Source organism: Solanum stenotomum, chromosome 9 (assembly GCF_019186545.1).
Source record: "Solanum stenotomum isolate F172 chromosome 9, ASM1918654v1, whole genome shotgun sequence".
Lineage (NCBI taxonomy): Eukaryota > Viridiplantae > Streptophyta > Magnoliopsida > Solanales > Solanaceae > Solanum > Solanum stenotomum.
Genome location: NC_064290.1, coordinates 26,651,883 through 26,656,474, shown reverse-complemented (window position 1 = coordinate 26,656,474; position 4,592 = coordinate 26,651,883). Strand labels below are relative to the sequence as shown.

General features: G+C 37.5%; 1 pseudogene; it reads left to right on the top strand.

The window, feature by feature from the left end:
* The first annotated feature begins 843 nt into the window (after positions 1 to 843).
* LOC125877405 (probable methyltransferase PMT6) overlaps positions 844 to 4,592 on the top strand; it is a 9,625-nt pseudogene continuing 5,876 nt past the window's right edge.

The window sequence follows — 4,592 nt, the reverse complement described above, 5'->3', positions numbered from 1 at the left end:
ATCATGGATACTTCACTCTCAAAGCATCCTTAAAACATTTACATAAATCCAATAAGAAAATGCTTAGTTTCATAAACTCTTAATTCATAATCCAAAACCCACATCATATCATCATAATTTGGAAAACATGGAAATTACATTGGTTCATGGGGAATCATTATAAAATCATAGAATTAACTCAATTCATGCATAAGAGATCATAATTCAATCAATTCAATCAATAATCAAGAGAACCCATAACATATTAGAAAAACCCTAATTCAATTGGGGATTTCTAACTTTGAAAATAGGAGAATTTGGGAATTCCATGAATGGAAGGAATCCATTGATGAAAACTATCATACCTTAATTCCATTAGCTTTCCTTCAATGGTGGAATTGGAGACTTGCCTTCAAACCCTAGGTTGAACCCTTCTTCTTCAAGGTTCTAGAGAGAAACATATTTTAGAGAGGAAAAACTTGATCTTCTTTGGTAAATTTAAGAGAATGACTTGAATGGGTTGAATTTGAGGTTAAAAATACTTATATATGGGTCCTAGGTATGGTTAAAATGACATAGTGTAATAATAAAATAATTAGGAAAAGACCCAACTGACCCTGGCTTACAGCTGATGCGAACCTCCAGATGGAGGCCCACACGAGCCGTCTCAGGGTTCACGAGCTGTCTGGGCCATTGTGACCTTGGACCAGTGGATTCTGCCTCCCCTTCACGGCTACCACAACGACACATTTGTCTCTTCACGAGCCGTCTGGGTGCTCGTGAGAGGAGCCTGCCTTGGGGCGTACCCTGTCCACTTCACCACTGGCACCACCAAGAGATGTGGTACCCTTCCCGAGTCGTCTAATGGTTCGTGGGAGGGGAGCCTATCCTAGACATCCACTTCCTAAGCCCCCACGAGCACCACCACGAGCCGTGGTGCCCTTCACGACCCGTCATGGGTCCCATGCCATGGCTCATTTGAGGGCTGGTGACCTCCCAGTTGACTCTCTTCTCAAGGTTTCCTGGTTCTAGGGTGTTACATTATCTCCTTTTTTGGAACATTCTTTCTCGAATGGAGTTTTAGACATCATACAAAGGAAATGAACTCAAATATAGTAGTCCATAATGCATGAAATCACATAAATGCACATATCCGAGGAGGAAACATCAACTCCAAGCTAAAGCATGTTCAAAACATCATATCATGAAGTCTATATGCAACTCATATTCAAATGCACATAAACATGTAGAAATAAATCAAATTGACTCATTTTCTCAAAACTTAAGTTTTTTTTCATGAACATGCATATATGAGGAAATCACGAGAATATCTAAGACACATGATACCAAAAGAGTAAACTATGAGGAACTCATTATCTCAAGCTAGAGTAGGGGTAGAAGGAAAGAGATGAGGATATCGGGACATCATATCGACCTCAGCCTCCCAACTAGCACCCTCAACTAACTGATTCCTCCATAACACTTTCACAGAAGCAACTTCTTTATTCCTTAACTTCTTGACTTGCCGGTCTAAAATCTCAACCAGAACTTCTTTGTAAGAAAGAGTCTCCTTGACTCCCAAACCTTCTAAAAGAACTATAGATGTCGGATCACCAACACATTTCTTTAACATGGAGACATGGAAAACTGGATGCACCGATGCCAATTAATTAAGCAATTCAAGTTCATAAGCAACCTTACCAACATGCCTTAAATTCTAATATGGGCCTATATATTGGGGACTAAGCTTCCCTTTCTTACCAAACCTCATTACACACTTCATGGGTGAAATTTTCAAATAAACTCAATCGTGAACATCAAACTCAAGATCCCTTTTTCTTACATCGGCATATAACATTTTCCTACTATGAGTCGTTTTCAACCTTTCTCTAATAAGTCAAACTTTCGCCGTAGCCTCATATACCAACTCGGGACCTATTAGGGCAACTTCACCCACCATAAACAAACCTATATGAGATATGCACCTCCTACCATACAATGCCTCGAATGGAGCCATACCAATACTCGAGTGATAACTATTGTTATATGCAAACTCAATCAAAGGCAAGTGATCATCCTAATTACCTTTGAAATCAATTATACAAGCTCTCAACATATCTTCCAAAGTTTGGATAGTAAGCTTCGTTTGCCCATCGGTTTGGGTATGAAAGGTTGTACTAAGCTTGACACGAGTACCAAGACCCTTTTGAAAAGATCTCCCGAACTGAGAAGTGAATTAGGTACCATAATCGGAGATAATGGATAAAGTCACTCCATGCAACTTTAACATTTCCCTCAAATACAACTTAGCATAGTCCTCCGCTGAATAAGAAATCTTGACAAGAATAAAATTAGCTAATTTCGTCATTCGATCTACTATAACCCAAATCGAGTCATGTTGTCGCTGCGTGCGAGGCAAACAAAAAATTCCATATTCAAGTCTTCCCACTTCCAAGTAGGAATGCTAATGTCATGGGACAAACCTCACAGTTTCTGATGCTCAACTTTCACTTGTTGACAATTGGGACATTTAGTCACAAATTCCATAATATCCTTCTTCATCCCATTCCACCAATAGATCTCCCGTAAATCACAGTACATCTTGGTGGCTCTCGTGTAGGATAATTCTTTTCATGAATCTTAAGTTGCCTTGAATCATAGGAAATAACCTTCCCATTTTGATAAAGTACACATCCTATCCCAATTCTCGAGGATTCACAATAAATAACAAAACCATTAGTCCCTTCTGGCAAGGTCTAAACCAGAGCAGAAGTAAGTCTTTCCTTCTACTCCTGAAAACTCTTGTCACTTTCTTCGGACCATATGAAGTTAGCCTTCTTTTGAGTGAATGCTATCAATAAAGAGGCAATCGTAGAAAACCCCTTATCAAACCTTCTGTAATAACCAACCAAACACAAGAAACTTCTAATATACGAAGGGGATAGATGTCTAGGCCAACTTGGTACTGCATCCATCTTCTTAGGATCTACCTCAATACCCTTACTTGAAACAATGTGACCAACAAGAGCTACAGACCTTAACCAAAACTCACATTTGCTAAACTTTGCAAAGAGTTGTTGATCCTTGAGAATTTGCAACACAATCCTTAAATGATTAATGTGATCATCCTCACTTCTCGAATAGATCAATATATCATCAATAAATACAATCACAAACATTTCAAGGTATTGTTGAAACACCCTATTCATCGAATCCATATATGTCACTGAAGCATTAGTCAAACAAAAAGACATCACAAAAAACTCTAAATGACCATATTGAGTTCTAAAAGCTATTTTTGGAATATCATTTTCCGTCAACCTCGATTGGTAATAACCCGACCGAAGGTCAATCTTAGAGAAGTAACTTTCTCCTTTAAGTTAGTCAAACAGATGATCTATCGATGGGAGAGGATACTTATTCTTAATGGTAACCTTATTCAACAGTCGATAGTCTATACACATACGAAGAAAACTATCCTTTTTTCTAACAAACAAGACTGAATCACCCCATGAAGATATACTCGGTCGGATGAAATCCTTATCCAACAAGTCTTACAATTGCTCTTTCAATTCCTTAAGTTCTGTCGGAGCCATTCACTAAGAAAGAATAGAGATAGGTTGCGTATCTGAGAGAAGGTCAATACCGTAGTCTATTTCCCGTTCGAGAGGAATACCGGGTAGATCATTTGGGAACACTTTTGAAAATTCATCAACTATGGGGACCGACTCAAGAGTAGAGGTTTCAGAATCCACATCCCTCACACTACAACATTTTAGGCCTATAGCCACAATTCTGGACAACACTTTTAAAGTGTTGCCTAAAATACTTTTGGGGACACTTTTAAAGCGTAGTCCAAATTTTTAACTTTTAGCTACGATAATATTGGCAACACTTGTAAAGTGTACTCTTTAATGGTATAAGTTACACTTTATAAGCGTTTTTACAGTATGATATAATTGGTAACAACTATTTACATATATGGGCACACTTTTAAAGTGTCCTATTAAAAACAACACTTTACAAATGTGGCCTTAATGTTTTCACTAAAATATTATATTCCCTCCAACATTTTTAACATCAAAACTTGTTCTCCCTCCAATTTTTATTGGGAAAAAAAATAATTAATAAAACCTTAAAACTTGTTTTCTCCCAAATAAGAAAAAATCTTGTCACTTTCCTCACTGAACAACACACTTTTCTCTCACTGATGAAGAACAATAGCTTTTCTGAAGAATTGAAGAACAATACGATTTCCCTCACAGATTTCCATCAAAATTGATCACAGATTCCTTGTTGAAGACACGAATTTCCTCACAGATTCTTTGTTAAAGAGCTGTTCCGTCGGATTTCACAGATGAAAAAAGTGCTTCACACATGAACACGCCTCACGTCTTAAAGCTTTAGGGTTGGTGGAATAGGGTTTATCAAGTAAGAAATTCTATCTCTAAAAGTCTAAATTCTATCTTTAGGGTTTTGATATTCTTGTGTATCTTTGAAAGTCTAAATTTTAACTTAGGGTTTTGATATTCTTGTGTTGTTGATACGAAATTTGTTGATTTTGGGGAGTCTAGCTAGTCTGTTTCTTCTCTTGAGTGTTGAATGTACCAGTT